General features: G+C 48.7%; 1 protein-coding gene across 1 annotated transcript in view; it reads right to left on the bottom strand.

Annotated features, from left to right (window-relative positions):
• LOC309443851 (olfactory receptor 12D1-like) overlaps window positions 1-19,204 on the bottom strand; it is a gene marked incomplete at both ends in the record, with an annotated part of 33,634 nt that overhangs the window by 11,644 nt on the left and 2,786 nt on the right. The window lies entirely within an intron of this gene.

Raw genomic sequence — 19,204 nt, 5'->3', positions numbered from 1 at the left:
GGTACTTTCTGTCTGATTCTTTCTCTGGCTTGCCAGAGGGAGTGTTCATTAAAGTGAAATGTAACTTGTGCTTCTATTTTCTCTCAGCTTATTTTGATCTCATTTGAATCCCAGTTCTAGAATTGCTTATACCAAGCAGCTTTTTCTCTTCTATACCAAGACTGCTATACCAAGCAGTCATTAATACCTAGTGTACATCACTGTAGGAGATTGGGGAATGAAGGAGTGAAGTTTAGCCTGGGAAGAATAAGGAGAGGTGGGGGCAGGTGTTTTTGTTTTCTCTTTGTTTCTCACCATCCAATCTATTTTAATTGGCAAAAAAATAGATTAATTTTCCCCTGTTAGCCTGTTTTGCCTTTGATGGTAATCAGTCAATGATCTTCGCGTTCTTACCTCAAGAGATTTTTTGTCATATTTTCTTCTCCTGGCCCATTCTGTTGAGGAAGGAACATGAGAGAACAGCTGGGTGGGAGTCGAGCTGCAGCCCAAGGACAAACCACTACAGTAGTAAATGTAACAAGTGTTGCTAAGAGTGGATTTTGGAATACATAACAGATAAAATAGGAAATAAAAAGAAAAACATGGGCTAGAAGGATGAAATGTTTTAATGCATTGTGGGTTAGGCAAGTGGAATGGTTTCGGCTGGCTATAGAAATAACACAATGTGTGAATGGGATGGTCAGAGGATACTTCGATGTTTCAGAGAACGTTGGACCTGAGCATGATGCAGATGGCATGGAATGAGGGGAGGAGATTGTACCGTGTTGGGCTGGCATGGAGTCAGCCTTCTTCCTAGCAGCTTGTGTGGTGTGTGCCTTGCTTTTGTGGCTTAAAGAGTGTTGAAGAAACACCAATATTTTGGCTATTGCTGAGCAGTGCTCGTACAGAGTCAAGTCTTTCTCTCCACAAAGACCCATAGTCTTGGGATAGGATGGAGACCGGGAGGGAACACAGCCAGGACAGCTGGCCCAAGCTGCCCAAGGGGATATTCCATACCGTATTATGTTTTGCACAGCAAGAAAATCTCAAGGAATGGAGGAGGAAGAGACCATGTTCACAGTTAAGGTGTTTGTTTTCTCAAGCCACACTTAGGCATGCTGAGTCCCTGCTTCCTAAGAAGTGGCTGGACATCTGCCTGATGATGCAAAGTGTTGAATTAAGTCTGGTTTGGCTTATGTACACAGCTTTTTCTCTCCTTATTAAACTGTCATTACCTTGATCCACAACTCTTTTCACTTCCCTTTAATTTTCTCCCCACAAGAGAGGGGAGTGTGAGAGGTACGATGCTTATGCAGTTGCAGAAAATTGCAGAATAAACTGAGTCCCTTGACATGGTAATAAGGGGCAAATGATAAGGGAGACATTGAGAAGAACCAAACTTTGTCAATCAATGACTCCATAAGGACAAACAGGGAGAAACAAAGGGAGAGTAAACAGGAAAGGATATAAAATGGGCACTCATCTGTGCACTCATTTGGTGAGCCCTACACCTCATCTCTGCAGTCTGTCCTGTCATCTTATAGCTTCTTATTTTCAATCTCTGCTGCTGGTGGGACCTGGTTGTGGACTCCTTGCAACCCGAGGTGTCAGAGACTGGAACGAGTGGTATTACAAACCAAGAATATCCAAAACTGTCTTACTATTAGAGTGGTATGTAGGGCTGCCAGACCTTGGTATGGATCCCACAATTACTATGGGTGGCTGTTTTGCTTCAGTAAGGAAACCAGGAGCCCTTGGGGTGACTCCTGACTCCCCTGGATCAAGCAAGAAAGGAAGAACATGGAAGGTGGAAATGTCACATCCCTTTTCAAGAAAGGCAAGAAGAAGGAGCTAAGGAACTAGAATCTCACCTCAGTGCCTAGGAAGACAATGGAATAAATCCTTCTGGTAGGCATTGTGAGGTACATGAAAAACAGGAAGGTGGTTGGCAACAGCCAGCATGAATATGATGAGGGAAATCAGGCCTGATCAATGTGATTGACTTCTATGATGAGATAAATGTCTGGATAGATGTGGATGTTGTATACCTTAATTTGAGCAAGGCCTTCAGTACGGTCTCCTACAGGTTACTTTAATCTAAATTTGGAAGATATGCTCTGGGTACTAAAGTGGTAAGAATGACAATGGTCACAACTGCCAGGCTGTAATGACTACATGGTAAGAAGTCCTGCTAGCAGCAAATTACTAGTGGTATTTCTTAGGGATTATTATTGTGACTACTACAACTTAATTTATTTATTGACAACCTGAATGATGGAATAGAGCACTCTCTCCTCATATTTGCTGATGCTTCCAAACTGGAGGGAGTGGTGATGCTTTGGAGGGAAGAGCCTGTCTTCAGGGGACATTGACAGACAAGAAAAATGGTCTGACTGGAACATCCCAGAGTTCAACAAAAGGAAATGAAAACTTGTACATCTGGGAAGAAAGGAACAATCTCACATCACAGGGCAGGCCAGGGCATGATTGGGTAGAAAGCAGCTTTGCAGAAAAGAGCAACTTTTGGGAGTCAGGTGGACAAGAAGTCACATGTGTGCCAGCAGTGTGGCTTGGCTGTAAAGAAAGTCCAAAACGCATCTTGGGCTGCACTGGCAGGAGCACAGGCAGCCGGTGGATGGGAGCGATCGTTCCCCTCTCCTTGGCACTTCTGAGTTGACACCAGGAACCATATGCCCCATGTTGGACTGCCCAGTACTGGAAAGACATTGCCTAGTGGAGCGAGTTCAGTGGAGGAACACAGGGACACCAGGGTGATTAATAGTCTGACATGCCTCCTCCTTATCTGTGAAACCCCAACAAAAATGAAACATCAGAAATCCAAAGAGATCACAATGGAGGGAACAAATGCTAGGTTTCACAAATTCTATTTGAAAGAGATTTAGGAAATGTTGCCCAAACACCGCTTCAGTTCAGCTGAGGTTGTGTGACTCAGGAAGAATTCCAGTCATAAACTTTGTGCACTGAGATGGAGATCTTTGTGTTACATTTTTTTTTTTTTTTGGGGGGGGGAGGGGAAGGAGGGGTAGTATGGTTGTTTGGTTTTTGTGGACTGTTTCACTTTATCTTTTCTGTTTTATGGGTGCTCATCTACACACTATGTTCAGGCAACACTGTGTTGCTGTGCAATTCCCCATTGATTAAGAAATCTCATCTCAGGAGACTGATCAAGACAATAGGAAATTTAATTCCCACATGAGGTTGTTGATATTTTCCACGTTCTGGACATGAAGGAAAATCTTTATTCCTCCTCTAACTAGGTCATCAGAGATTTCTAGTACCATTTGCAAAGCTTCCTCCATGCGTCCTACCTGAATAACTACAAGGCCTTGAGAACTCACAGTAGTCGTTTTCTTCACAGCTGCAGCATTGATCTCTCAGCTACAAGAATGCCAAGGAGATACCACAGAAAAAAGGAGAGCAGAAATTCTGTCTCTTAACTCCACAAAATATGTTGGTTTATCCTCAGCTTTGCTTTCTAACTCTCAATCAGAGAGCCCTACTACCATGAGAAAAGTGCTGATTGACAGTGAGGTGAGGTTTGAGCAGAATTAACTTTTCTTTTTTAATATACGATTTAAATATTTGGAAAAATAGGCAGGCTTCAGCATGAAAAATCTTGTCTTTGCATTTGTATTTAAAATTTTTAAAAATGAAAGAAAAAAAAAAGACTGGGAGAATTATTTTCCTTTCACTGGATATGTTCATCAGTTACTTCAAGAATATATTAGTCAACACCTGTGAAACAGAAGGGATGTAGTAGAAAAAGAAGAAAAAAAGATGTTTAGAAGGAACAGAGGAAAGGGATTAGATCACCTGTGGTTGGCTGAGAAAAACAGATAGAACCAGAGGAGGTAGTGGAACGCACCCAAATGAAATGCTGTCTTTCTGCAGATGCATTTCAATGAGGAGGGCTTTGGAGCCTAAAGGTGGCAAATCACATGGAAGAAACTGAAGCATTGGTATTGCACAGAGAATGGCATCTCTAACTCTTGCAGTGCAGGTTACAGACTAAAAGGTTGATAAAGTTGTAATATTATCAAATCTAATGTTTCCAATAGAGCTTGTTCAAAGATCAGACTAAAGGCATTTTCAGAGAAATATGGTCAGTGTTCCAGAGTGGACACATGTGTGCAACATGCTCATGTTCTTTTATGGTAAAATCAGTTTGGAAGTTCCCTGTTTGTTTCCTGTTTTCAGGCTGAAAAACTAAGCTAAGGAAGCATGAGAAAAGGGGTGATTGGGCTGGAGACCTCTCATAATGGCTTTCAAAAATCACATATTTTCAATAGAAGTACATAGTATGACAGAATGGACAAACAGACACTTGCCTTCAGTCCAACGATCCAGCTGGTCCAGATCACTCTGTATGGCCTTCCTACCCTCCAACCGATCAACACTTCCACCCAATTTGGTGTCATCTGCAGACTCACTGAGGGTGCACTCAATCCCCTCATTCAGATTATTGATAAAGAGATTAAACAAAACTGGCGCCATACTGAGCCCTGGGGACACCACTCATGATCAACCACTAACTGGATTTGGTTCCTTTCACCAAAACTCTGTGGGCCCGGCCATCCAACCAGTTCTTTATCCAGCTCAGATACACCCATTCAGGCCATGAGCTGCAGCTTCTCCAGGAGATGCTGTGGGATATGGTGCCAAAGGCCTTACTGAAGTCTAAGTGCTCCCTGTGCTGCTGCCCTCCTGCCCTCTGGACACCCAGGGCTGCCCAGGGCTGTCCCACATCCTGAGCCCCCTCTCTCTGCCACTGACACCTTCTCCTTTGCTTTCTCTGCAGGCACCACTTCCAAAGTGCCCATCAGCAAGGCAGAGATGATTAAGGGTGTTGGACATCTCCCTTATGAGGAAAGGCTGAGGGAGCTGGGTCTCTTTAGTTTGGAGGAGAATGAGGGGTGACCTTATTAATGTTTACAATTATATGAAGAGTTAGTGTCAGGAGGATGGAGCCAGGCTCTTCACAGTAACAACCAATGGTAAGACAAAGGGTAATGGGTTCAAACTGGAACACAGGAGGTTCCACTTAAATTTGCGAAGGAACTTCTTCCCGATGAGGGTGCCAGAGCCTGGAATAGGCTGCCCAGGGAGGTTGTGGACTCCCCTTCTCTGCAGATATTCAAACCCGCCTGGACAACTTCCTGTGTAACCTCATTTGCGTGTTACTGCTCCGTCAGGGGGATTGGATTGGATGATCTTTTCAGGTCCCTTCCAACCCCTGACATACTGTGATTCTGTGGAGCAGCAGCCAGAGCACAGCACAGAGTTCCCCCCAACAGGCAGGGGATGTCCTGGGGACACTGCTGTTTCCCCCTTCCCACCAGGCAGCTCAGGCCCCACCTTCCCAGACACAAGAGGGGACCTCCAGGGCTCTGCAGCTGGGGAGGAGGACAAGCCTGTTAGTGTGGGAACCACCTCTGTGTCAAGAGGGAAGACCAGTTTGGGATGTGGACAGTTCCAGCTCTTCATGCATCTGCTGCACGATACAGCTGAACCATCAGCAATGTGTGTGGCCCCTCTGTGAAGACATATTCGAGAAAGGGCAGAAAAAGCCAGGCTGAGAGAGGAGGAAGGAACGAAAAGAGTGGGAAAGAGCAGAGGGAAGATGCATCCTGCTCGTGCAGGTAAAGGAGCCTGGTGTGAAGGAGTCTGGAACAGCCTTAGGAGAAGAACGACATTCTCACTGAGGGAGAGCCTACTTTGGAAAAGAAGGGAACAGTGTGTCATGGAAGAAAGGACAAGGGTTTGAAGTCAGCCAAGACAATCCTAGAAGAGGAAAGAAGTCCGGATCATGCAAGGTCCCCAACATGGGGGTGCAGGGAAGCAGCAGCAGAGAGCACAAGTACAAGCATCAAACCACCCAACTCTGGACTATAAAGGCACTCTGTGAGGGGCAATGTTGAAGAGCTTAAGCTGGAAACTTCATAACCAGGTCTTATGAACAGAAAGTGAGATTCTCAGGGCTTAGCAGCCTGGATCTTGTAACAGAAGGCATGTGAGGCTTGTGCAAATAGCTCTGGCATTACCTTGAAAGGCCCTATGAGTAGCAGGTGCCTGGTGGCTCTGGAGGAAGGGAGTTTGTACTTGGTGATGGCCAGGGAGCTGGAGAGAGTGCCAGGCTCACCCAGGAACATATGACTGCACCGGGGTGGCCACAGGAGAAAGACAACAGATGTTCAGCAGGTCCCATGGTGTAATGGTGAGCACTCTGGACTCTGAATCCAGCGATCTGAGTTCAAATCTCAGTGGGACCTCAAGTTTTAGCGCTCTCAGAGCTTTCCTCAGCATGCACACATGTGAACAGCCTTGCTGTTGGGTCACTTCTTTAATGCATTCCCATCAGCCCTCCTCTCCTGTGCTCCCAGCCCTGGGACTGGCATCAGTGTCCCTTCTCCTGCCCTCTGCCCAACAAACCTCTGCAGGTTTCCCGAGCTCTGGCCCTGCCCCGTCTCAGCTCCCTTGTTCCTGGTGGCTGCTTCTGGATGGGGGATCCAGCAGCGGCTCAGCAAATCACACAAGAGCTGAGGTGCAGATCATGCAGGCCAAGCCTGGCTCAAAGCAGGATCAAGAAGAAGAGGCTGTTGAGGGCCTTGTCTAGTTGAATGTTGGACATTTTCTAAGATGGAGAATCTACAGCCTTGCTGGGAACCTTTTCCCCAATCTTGATCACCACTGTTTCTGGCATTAAGTTGATTTCCGCTCCTGTCCGTCGCTTCTTGTGAAATCCATTACTCTGATGTTTTCCTGCCTTTCTCTTGCCAACTTGCTTGTTTTCGGTGTTCTGGTGTCCTGCCAGGGAATTCTACCCACCCTGGCACTGTTTCTGCATGGGGACACAGTCATTGTCATGGGAAAGAGCAGGTTCTCCCTCTTTCTTGCAGAGCGGTTGAACAACTGACAGAGGAGAAGGACAAACCACCATGAGTCTCCAGCTATGCTGCACAAAGTCTTTAATGAGAAGGAGCAAATTCAGTGGCACAGAACAGAGACCAAGAAACACATCTGCAGGGTTCAGGGCAACACAGAGAACAGCCCATTTCCCAAGGACAAGCTCGAAACACAAAGTGCTTGCCTTTCCCCATCCTGCTCCACCTGCTGGCAATCCCAGCCCAGCAAGAGCAGCCCCTAACTCCAGCACCCTCCCCCAGCACCAGGAGGTTCAGTAAAGCAGAAGAGAACGAGCCCTTTCTCAAGGAGCTCAGAGCAAAGCAGAGCCAGAGGAGGCACAGCGAGGCCTGAAGTGCAGCCAGGAGCTGTGGGCACAGGTCCCTCCTGCCAGCTGGCATGAGGACACCCAGCCCATCTGCAAGGCCTGGCCACACTCCTGCTGTGCAGTCCCCATCATTCCTCCTGCTCCAGAAGGGATGATGCACCAGGTTCAGCAGTTCAGACGGCAGTGGGGGGGAGGCAGACACAGCCCTGACGCCCCCAGACCAAGGGAACCCCCAGAAGAGATGGGAACCCCCCCAGTGCTGAGGGAGCTCCCAACAGCAGCTGACAGAGAGGATCCCACAACTGTGTTCTGAGGGAAAGAAGTGAGGATGGGGCCCGGCAGGGTCAACACCACTGGAGAGGCCTCAATGGCCACCGTTGAGTCACCACAGCGAGCGACACAGGGCTCACTGCAGCTGCTTGCAAGTGGGGTTGGGCCAGAGGAACCACAAGGTGGTGGGATACAGGGTCTGAAGCAAGACATCTCTGGGTGAGGGAGGCAAAGCTGAAACACAGAGCACAGAGACAACACAATTTCAGTCTGTCTTTCTTGTCCTCACTTCTCTTTGCAGATGCACTTCACTGTCCTCCACCTGCCTTGTAACTATAAGTACAGAAATTGCCTCCAGCTCATCTTGCTGACAGGTACAACAGGTATGACACCTCAGCTGAAAGCTAGATTTGAATGCCTAGGACCAAAGAAGTGCCTAACTGATTGCTGATGTCACAAGGACCTCCTCATGCATTACCCAGTGCAAAAGCCCAGAAGAAGGTTGATGCAACTAGTCCACCACAAATAGGCTGCGTGGAACAGCTATACCAGTGTGCCGAAAGGCTAGCCGGCGGGGAAGACAACCGGCTTGGTTAAACAGGGAGATTCTGAATGAAATCAGAAATAAAAAGAGACTTTACCGACTGTGGAAAAAAGGGCTGGCTACTTATGAAGAATTTATGGAAATAGCTAGATCATGCAGAAAAAAAATCAGGGAAACAAAAGTGCAATTTGAAGTTAATTTGGCCAATTCTGTCAGGGATAATAAAAAGTCCTTCTTCAAATATTTTAACAACAAAAGGAGGGGCAAGGAAAACCTCCATTCTCTGTTGGACTCTGAGGGAAATATAGTTAACAAAGATGAGGAGAAAGCTGAGGTACTTAATACCTACTTTGCCTCAGTTTTTACCAGTAAGACAGGTGGCCCTCAGGACAACTCATGTCTGGAGGTGGTTGACAGAGATAGGAACCCAAATAGGGCCCTTGTATTCCAGGAGGAAATAGTTGGTGATTTACTGAGCCATCTGGATCCTCACAAGTCAATGGGACCAGATGGGATCCACCCTAGGGTGATGAGGGAGCTAGCAGAAGAACTTGCCAAGCCTCTCTCCATCATCTTCCAACAGTCCTGGCTCACTGGGGAGGTCCCATATGATTGGAAATTGGCCAATGTTACCCCAGTCCACAAAAAGGGCTGCAAAGCTGACCCTGGCAACTACAGGCCTGTCAGCCTGACCTCAGTGCCTGGCAGGGTTATGGAGCAGATCATCCTGAATGGAATCTCACAGCACCTTCAGGATGGACAAGGGATCAGACCCAGCCAGCATGGGTTTAGGAGAGGCAGGTCCTGTCTGACCAACCTGATCTCCTTTTATGATCAGGTAACTCACCTGGTGGATGAGGGGAAAGCCGTGGATGTGGTCTATCTGGACTTCAGCAAGGCCTTTGACACTGTCTCCCATAATATACTCCTGCAAAAGCTGGTAGCCCATGGCTTGGACAAGTGTACTCTACGCTGGGTTAAGAACTGGCTGGAGGGCCGGGCCCAGAGAGTGCTGGTGAATGGGGCTGCATCTAGCTGGCGGCCAGTCACTAGTGGTGTTCCCCAGGGGTCGGTGTTGGGTCCAGTCCTATTTAACATCTTTATTGACGATTTAGATGAAGGGATTGAGACCATCATCAGCAAATTTGCTGATGACACCAAGTTGGGAGGGAGTGTCGACCTGCTGGAAGGCAGGAGGGCTCTGCAGAGGGATCTGGACAGACTGGAAAAATGGGCTGATTCCAATGGGATGAAGTTCAATAAGGCCAAGTGCCGGGTCCTGCACTTTGGTCACAACAACCCCCTGCAGCGCTACAGGCTGGGCGCAGAGTGGCTGGAGAGCAGTCAGACAGAAAGGGACCTGGGGGTACTAATTGACAGGAAGCTCAACATGAGCCATCAGTGTGCCCAGGTGGCCAAAAAGGCCAATGGTATCCTGTCCTGTATCAAAAATAGCGTGGTCAGCAGGACAAGGGCAGTGATCCTTCCCCTGTACTCTGCATTGGTGAGGCCACACCTGGAGTATTGTGTTCAGTTCTGGGCCCCTCAGTTCAGGAAAGACATTGAAGTGCTGGAGCGGGTCCAGAGAAGAGCAACAAGACTGGTGAAGGGACTTGAGCATAAGACCTATGGGGAGAGGCTGAGGGAGCTGGGGTTGTTTAGTCTAGAGAAGGGGAGGCTTAGAGGTGACCTCATCACTCTCTATAACTACCTGAAGGGAAGTTATAGCCAGGCGGGGATTGGTCTCTTCTCCCAGGCATCAGCAATAGGACAAGGGGACATGGGCTTAAACTCTGCCAGGGGAAATTTAGGCTGGAGATTAGAAAGAAATTCTGTGCAGAGAGAGTGGTCAGGCATTGGAATGGCCTGCCCAGGGAGGTGGTGGACTCGCCGTCCCTGGAGGTTTTGAAACTGAGATTGGACATGGCACTTAGTGCCATGATCTAATAAACGGACTAGAGTTGGACCAAGGGTTGGACTCGATGATCTCTGAGGTCTTTTCCAACCCAGTCGATTCTGTGATTCTGTGAAATGTCTCAGAAATCAGCTCTTGAAAACACACAGTGTGCACAGACCTGCCATGGCCCTCACTGTGCTCTCTGAGTTGCATGGTCCAGAAAGGCTGAACCACTTTTGAGACAGGACCCAGCTCAGTGGATTTAAAGCCCCTGTGGAGAGTCTGATCATACCCCATCTCCAGAACAACCAGTGCTGCATGGAAGGAGGCACTGGATGCAATTGACCATTTGGTTAGAGACCATCTGTCTAAAGCAGAAATTCTGCTGAGCAGACCTCCCTGCAGCTGAGCCCCATTCATCCCCTCGTGCTTGAAAGAACCTCCCTCTTCCCAGCTCTCCCCAGACAGCCCCATCAGAAGGGATAGAGGTGACAGCCCTTCAACAGTTCTATTGCTGTGCACATTGAGGCAGCCCAAGGATCCACCTGAGTAGCCAGCATGACAGCAGTTCAGCCCATGGGGAGAGATGGAGTGCACAGAGGCTTACCTTGTTCCTGGAGGAAAGGGAGGCAAGAGAGGAGGATGCAGAGCCTGGAGCAGCGCAGGCTTTTATGCTGTGGCCTAGTGCTCTGTGGGGCCACAAACATTCCTTGCTCATGAAGCATCTAAACACATAGTAACTGTTGCTTGCTGAGGCTTTGTTGGTGCTTAATTACTTGGTCCTTTCATCCCAAACATTATGTTCCTTTTTCATACTGCTGGACACCAAAATTAATCTGTGTCCCAGCTTCATTAGGCAACTTACTTCTGAGGTCTAAGGCTAGTATTCAGTTCAATTTTTTTGTTTGTTTGTTTTTTGTTATATGGATTGTCACATTGCTTTCTTGATGGTGAGTACAACCACCAGTCATGGTGAAGTTCTGCTTTAAAGGATACAGCAAGTCAACTCTCCAATGTTTTCAGTGCAGACACCCAGGCTAAACCTGAGAGACGTTTCTCCCCACAGGTCATTGTAGACACGGAGGAGTCTGTAAGTTGTAAGAGAAGTTTGAGACTGTACAATCTCATAGAGGAGAAGAGTTGCACCTCTACAGGGATGTGGCAAAGCTGAACAACAAGGAAAAACCATTTGGGGGTGGAGGGAAGTCCCTTGTGGTTTGGAATGAGAGCCACAAGGACCTTGTTCATGTTCATCAGGCTGTACCACATCCAGGTTTTGTAATTAAAGAGATGCCCATGTCCGTTCTTGAAAGACACCCACACCAAAATGGACCTGTTCTGTTCTGCAAGGGAACCCCAGAGCCCAAAGGCTTGCATGGCCTGCTTATGAGGACAAGTTCAGGGCAAGGAACCAAATGCTCATGGCCATGTTTCTTGAGACAGGAGTGGCATGGCCCATTGCATGCATTTCAGACTACAAAGCGACATTGGATCAGTCTCCTAGAGTACCTGGGAAAAACCCTGAGCTGCCATCAAACATGAGTCACCCTGCTGTGAATTTCAGTGGACATGTTGTCCTGGCCTCAGGTGCACCAGCAATACCACAGCTGATAGTCTCATGAATCCATTGGTGCTTCTACGTGATCTTGAACTGTTGCTGTGTTCCAAGGCATGACCTTTTGCTGACTACTCAAGGACTCATGTGACAGTGTTAGGTCAATGGCTGGACTTGATTTTCTTGAGGGTCTCTTCCAACCAAAGTGACTCTTTGATTCAGCATACCTGAGAAGTACAACAGTTGGAATGGATGTCTGGAGGTCCTCTGCTCCAATGAACTGCTCCGAGCAGACCAAATTCCCCAATAACTCAACAGCTTCAGGCTGTTATGTGTACCCTTTTGCAGTCACATCCATCTCCTGCTCCCCACCTTGCTCATTTTCACTAGACTCCACAACACTAGTGGCCCTAGACTTACCCTATAGAGCACGTGCTCCAGCGCTCACGTTCTGTCTGTTCCTCTGCCACTACTTCTCTCCAGAAGATTCCAGGTTTATGGGATGAGGTCCGGAGGTGGATGGGATAAATAGAAGGATTAGGAGTGCAGGCTCCTTCCAGGATTTACAGTGAAAGTTCTGCTTCTACAGACTTTCCCTCTTCTTCCGGTCAGACCTGCTGCCCAGAAGGGGGTTCTACTCAATGGCATGAAAGTGAAATGCAGACAAGGTGGCATTCATACATCCAGCACTCATGGACTTCATGGAGCACAATCAGGTTTCTTAGCTAATTCAGATCAAACCTAGATATCGGTGGGTTTCAAAAGTGGGATGAAACAATCAGACTGAGAAGGAGAAAGAGAAGTGGCCATCCCTGAGGTGTCGTTATACCGACCACGTGAAAAAATATATTCATCTCATCTCCCCAGACTTTTCTGTGTAACTGCTAAACAATGCTGGCACCCTCACTGCCATCTCCTGGTGGCCCACAAGGGGCACAGTGCAGCCCTGGATATGCTGTCCTAGAGACAGTGACTTCTCCAATGGTGGCAGAGTTCAGAAGTCAACAGGACAAGGCCCAGAGCTTCCTGAGGTAAGTGGGAAGCTTTGTCTGCTCAGAGCAGGAGATTGCCCAAGAGGACCTCCTCAGGTCCCTTCTAACCATCATTATTTGGAAGAGCATGGAGTTTCAAGAGCCCTTGAGCAGCAAACAAACAGCAATGCCTTGAAAGTCGGCAGCAGCACAAGGCTGCATAGAAGCACCGTTTGATTCAGGAATGATGCTAAAAGGTGTGGAAATGCCTTTGAGGAAAGCAGAGCTTTCAGAGGAATGAGGCTATGACTCTGGTATCTCTGACATGCCTGAGGCTGGGGCACTTTGTCCACTGGAGTCCACAGCAGGATGACTCACGTTTGCCAGGAGCTCAGGGTTTTTCCCAACTTTTTCACATCCTGATGACTCCCAGGTGCTCTGTGAGACTGATCCAATGTCCCTTTGTAGTCTGAAATGTATGGAATGGGTCACCCCATCTGTGACCAAGAAAAAAGGCCATGAGCTTTTGGCTCTCTGCCCTGAACCTCTCTGCAAAATCAGGCCATGCAGGCCTCTGGGGTATGAGATGCTCTTCCTGAAGCAAATCAAGTCGATTTGTGTGTGGGTGTCTTTCAGAGATGGGCATGGGCTTCTCTGTGATCACCCTCCTATGTGTTGATTTGCTTCTTTTCAACAGGTTCTTCACTTCCCGATCTGAGCCTAGAACCCTGGTTGGAAGAAACATGAGGGCCTGGTTATCAAGGGATGTGGCTATGGAGATCCCATGGAGAGGTTACTTGAAAGAGACCAGCTTGACCCCCTGGTCTGCTCTTCATTATTATTAATCTGCCTTTTGTTCCCTGGGCTCACGTGCCGATTAAATAAGCTGTGGCAGAGCCTGATACGAGGATTTAAGGTCCTTGTGGCCCTCAGTCCTGCTTGCAAGGGGGTTCCCTCCAGCCCACAATGATTCTTCTTTGCTATTGAGCTTTGCAACATCCCTGCAGAACAACATCTATTCTCCTGGTCAAGATTGTGCAGCCTTGAACCTACTTGCTCTCTCCTGTGTGTCTACAATGACCCATTGTAGAAATGTTCCTTAGGTTTAGCTTGAATATCTGCACTAAAAGCACCCAACAGCTAACTCAAGGTGTCCATCATAGATGCATTTCACCGTGGCTTGTGTTTATGCTCACCATGAAGAGGGCAATGTGACAAAGGCAATTCATGAGACACAAACGCACTTAAAATCTGGCTGCACACAAGCTGAGGCCTCAGAGTTTATTTACCTTACAAATGTGGGACACAGAAGAATTGTTTTGACGTATCACAGTCACCAAGCGCTGATCCTGATAGGGGGCTTCAGCCACCCAGACATCTGCTGGCAAAGTGGTACGGCAAACTGCAAGCAGTCCAGGAAACGACTGGAATGTGCTGAGGACAACTTTTTATTACAGGTGATGGAAACTCCATCCAGAGGAGAGGCACTGCTGGACCTGTTGCAGAAGAATTTATCCAAAGGGTCAAGATTGGAGTAGTATGACTACAACTGACATGCAAGAGGTAGATATACTCAACAACTTTTTTGTCACAGTCTTCACTGGAAAGTGTCTTAGCCACAACACCAAATTCATGGAATCCAAAAGCAGGGCCTGGGAGAATGGAGTACCAGTCATCACAGGAGATCAGGTTCAAGCCCATATAACAAACATGAAAGTGCACAACTCCATTAGACTTGATGAGATGCGTCCAAGGATCCTGAAAAAATTGGCAGATGAAGTTGCAAAGCCAATAGCGATTAAATTTGAAGAGCTGTGGCAGGTTGGTGAAATTTCTGGAAAAGTGAAAACAGAACCCCCACTTTTAAAAAGTGTAGAAAGGAAGACTGAGGGAACTGCAGCCTGGTCAGTCTCACCTCTTTGCCCAGCAAGACCATAAGGCAGATCCTCCTGGAAACTAGTCTAAGGCACATGGAAACAAAGGTGATTGGTGACAGCCAACATGGTTGTCATGGCAAATTGCGACTGAGAAACTTGCCGGCCTTCTACACGTTGGCTGAGTGGTCACACTCAAAGAGTTGCAGTCAATGTCTTGAAGTCCGGGGGAAGACCTATGATCAGTGGTGTCCCTCAAGGGTCTGTACTGGGACCAGTATTATTAAAAATCTTTGCTGAGAACATAGACAGTGGGATTGAGTTCACCCTCAACAAGCTTGCGGATGGGACCAAGGTGAGTGACATGGTTGTTAGTCTAGAGGGAAGGGATGCCAGCCAGAGGGACCTTGACAGGCTAGAGAGGGGGTCCAGGTGAACCTCATGAAGTTCAACAAGGCCATATGCAAGGTCCTGCACCTGGGTCAGGGCAATTCCAAACATGGATATGGGCTGCGTCATGAGTGAATAGAGAGCAGCCCTGTGGTGGAGGATTTGGGCATATTGGTGGATGAAGTACTGAATATGAGCTGCCAAAGCATGCTTGCAGCCCAGAAAGCCCATTGTATCCTGGGCTGTAACAGAGGAAGAGTGGCCTGGAAGTCAGAGGAGATGATTCTGCCTATCTACTCTGCCCCAAGAGACTGCACCAGGACTACAGTGTTTAGATGTAGTGCCTCCAACATAGGAGAGACATGGACCTGCTCAGTTGGGTCCAGAGTAGTACACACAGGTGATCAGGGATCTGGGCACCTCTCCTAGGAGGAGGGAATGAGAGATTTGGGTTTTTATGCTAGAGAATAGAAGGCTCTTCAGAGACCTCAAGAAAGATGGGGAGGGACACTTTGTCAGGGAGTACAGTGACAAGAAGAGAGGCAAAGTTTTTAAAATGAAAAAGGTTAGATGTAGATTAGATATTTGAAAGAAACTCTTCCCTGTGATGGTGGTGAGACACTGGAACAGGTCGTCCAGAGAAGCTGTGATTGCCCCATCTTGGAAGTGTTCAAAGCTCGGTTGGAAGGGCCTTTGAGAAACCTTTTCTCGTGGAAGGTGTCCTTGTGCACGTGAGGGGGGGTAGGACAAAATTATACTTAAGGTCCTTTAGAATCAAAACCCATTCTGTGATTCACTACTCATTCCAGTTATTATGAAGTGGGAGCAAAATATTTCAGATGAAAGGGGTAGGCACCCAATCACCAGCAAGGCTTTGGCAAGCAAAAAATAATAGCAGCTTAGATGCTTCATGAGCAAGGAATGTTTGTGGCCCCACAGGGCAATAGGACACAGCATAAAAGCCTGCACTGCTCCAGGCTCCGCATCCTCTTCTCTTGCCTCCCTTTCCTCCAGGAACAAGGTAAGCCTCTGTGCACTCCATCTCTCCCCATGGGCTGAACTGCTGTCATGCTGGCTGCTCAGGTGGATCCTTGGGCTGCCTCAGCTTGCACAGCAATATAGCTATTGAAGGGCTGCTACCTCTTTCCCTTTTGATGGGGCTGGCTGGGGAGAGCTGGGGAGAGGGAGGTTCTATCAAGCACAAGGGGATGAATGGGGCTCAGCTGCAGGGAGGTCTGTTCAGCAGAATTTCTGCTTTACACAGATGGTCTCTAAACAAATGGTCAATTGCATCCAGTGCCTCCTTCCATGCAGCACTGGTTGTTCTGGAGATGGGGTATGATCAGGCTCTCCACAGGGGCTTTAAATCCACTGAGCTGGGTCCTGTCCCAACAGTGGTTCAGCCTTTCTGGACCATGAAACTCAGAGAGCACAGTGAGGGCCATGGCAGCTCTGTGCACACTGTGTGTTCTCAAGAGCTGATTTCATAGACATTTGTTCCACGCAGCCTATTTGTGGTGGACTAGTTGCATCAACTTTCTTCTAGGCTTTGGCACTGGGTAATGCATGAGGAGGTCCTTGTGACTTCAGCAATCACTTAGGCACTTCTTCGGTCCTAGGCATCCAAATCTAGCTCTAAGCCGAGGTGTCATACCTCTTTTACATGTTCAGCAAGATGAACTGGAGGCAATTTCTGTACTTATAGTTACAAGGCAGATGGAGGACAGTGAAGTGCATCTGCAGAGAGAAGTGAGGACAAGAAAGACAGACTGAAATTGTGTTGTCTCTGTGCTCTGTGTTTCAGCTTTGCCTCCCTCACCCAGAGATGTCTTGCTTCAGACCCTGTATCCCACCACCTTGTGGTTCCTCTGGCCCAACCCCACTTGCAAGCAGCTGCAGTGAGCCCTGTGTCGCTCGCTGTGGTGACTCGACGGTGGCCATTGAGGCCTCTCCAGTGGTGGTGACCCTGCCAGGCCCCATCCTCACTTCTTTCCCTCAGAACACAGTTGTGGGATCCTCTCTGTCAGCTGCTGTTGGGAGCTCCCTCAGCACTGGGGGGGTTCCCATCTCTTCTGGGGGTTCCCTTGGTCTGGGGGCGTCAGGGCTGTGTCTGCCTCCCCCCCGCTGCCGTCTGAACTGCTGAACCTGGTGCATCATCCCTTCTGGAGCAGGAAGAATGATGGGGACTGCACAGCAGGAGTGTGGCCAGGCCTTGCAGATGGGCTGGGTGTCCTCATGCCAGCTGGCAGGAGGGACCTGTGCCCACGGCTCCAGGCTGCACGTCAGGCCTCGCTGTGCCTCCTCTGGCTCTGCTTTGCTCTGAGCTCCTTGAGAAAGGGCTCGTTCTCTTCTGCTTTGCTGAACCTCCTGGTACTGGGGGAGGGTGCTGGAGTTAGGGACTGCTCTTGCTGGGCTGGGATTGCCAGCAGGTGGAGCAGGATGGGGAAAGGCAAGTGCTTTGTGTTTCGAGCTTGTCGTTTGGAAATGGGCTGTTCTCTGTGTTGCCCTGAACCCTGCAGATGTGTTTCTTAGTCTCTGTTCTGTGCCACTGAATTTGTTCCTTCTCATTAAAGACTTTGTGCAGCATAGCTGGAGACTCATGGTGGTTTGTCCTTCTCCTCTGTCAGTTGTTCAACTGCTCTGCAAGAAAGAGGGAGAACCTCCCTTTCCCATGACAATGACTGTGTCCCCATGCAGAAACAGTGCCAGGGTGGGTGAATTCCCTGGCAGGACACCAGAACACCAAAAACAAGCAAGTAGGCAAGAGAAAGGCAGGAAAACATCAGAGAAATGGACTTCACAAGAAGCGACGGACAGGAGCGGAAATCAACTTAATGCCAGAAACAGTGGTGGTCAAGATGGGGAAAAGGTTCCCAGCAAGGCTGTAGATTCTCCATCTTAGAAAATGTCCAACATTCAACTAGACAAGGCCCTCCACAGCCTCCTCTTCTTGACCCTGCTTTGAGCCAGGCTTGGCCTGCATGATCTGCACCTCAGCCCTTGTGTGATTTGCTGAGCCGCTGCTGGATCCCCCATCCAGAAGCACCCATCAGGAACAAGGGAGCTGAGACGGGGCAGGGCCAGAGCTCGGGAAACCTGCAGAGGTTTGTTGGGCAGAGGGCAGGAGAAGGGGCACTGATGCCAGTCCCAGGGCTGGGAGCACAGGAGAGGAGGGCTGATGGGAATGCATTAAAGAAGTGACCCAACAGCAAGGCTGTTCACATGTGTGCATGCTGAGGAAAGCTCTGAGAGAGCTAAAACTTGAGGTCCCACTGAGATTTGAACTCAGATCACTGGATTCAGAGTCCAGAGTGCTCACCATTACAACGTGGAACATGCTGAACATCTGTTGTCTTTCTCCTGTGGCCACCCTAGTGCAGCCATATGGTCCTGGATAAGCCTGGCACTCTCTCCAGCTCCCTGGCCATCACCAAGTGCAAACTCCCTTCCTCCGGGGCCACTAGGCACCTGCTACTCACAGGGCTTTTCAAGGGAATGCCAGAGCTATTTGCACAAGCCTCACATGCCTTCTGTTGCAAGACCCAGGCTGCTAAGCCCTGAGAATCTTGCTTCCTGTTCATAAGACCTGGTTATGAAGTTTCCAGCTTAAGCTCTTCAACATTGCCCCTCACAGAGTGCATTGATAGCCTGGAGATGGGTGGTTTGATGCTTGTACTTGTGCTCTCTGCTGCTGCTTCCCTGCACCCCCATGTTGGAGACCTTGCACTATCTGGACTACTTTCTTCCCTATGGTTTTCTTGGCTGACATCAAACTATGGTCCTTTCTTCTAGGACACACTGTTCCCTTCAGTCCCAATGTGGTGTCTCCCTCAGTGAGAATGGCGTTCATCTCCTAAGGCTGTTCCAGACTCCTTCACACCAGGCTCCTTTACCTGCACGAGCAGGATGCATCTTCCCTCTGCTCTTTCCCACTCTTTTCGTTCCTTCCTCCTCTCTCAGCCTGGCTTTTTCTGCCCTTTCTCGAATATGTCTTCACAGAGGGGCCACACACATTGCTGATGGTTCAGCTGTATCGTGCAGCAGATGCATGAAGAGCTGGAACTGTCCACATCCCAAACTGGTCTTCCCTCTTGACACAGAGGTGGTTCCCACACTAACAGGCTTGTCCTCCTCCCCAGCTGCAGAGCCCTGGAGTCCCCTCTTGTGTCTGGGAAGGTGGGGACTGAGCTTCCTGGTGGGAAGGGGGAAACAGCAGTGTCCCCAGGACATGCCCTGCCTCCTGGGGGGAACTCTGTGCTGTGCTCTGGATGCTGCTCCACAGAATTCCAGAACTTCAGGGGTTGGAATGGACCTGAAAAGATCATCCAGTGCAAACTCCCCACCGGAGCAGGAACACCCACATGAGGTTACACGGGAAGGTGTCCAAGCGTGTTTGAATGTCTGCAGAGAAGGAGACTCCACAACATCCCTGGGCAGCCTCTTCCAAGCTCTGGAAGCCTCACTGGGAAGAAGTT

The sequence above is a fragment of the Streptopelia decaocto genome, assembly GCF_964273445.1.
Source record: "Streptopelia decaocto genome assembly, chromosome: 9".
NCBI lineage: Eukaryota > Metazoa > Chordata > Aves > Columbiformes > Columbidae > Streptopelia > Streptopelia decaocto.
Note: the sequence above shows the minus strand (reverse complement) of the source record. Positions and strands in the feature narration are given on the sequence as shown.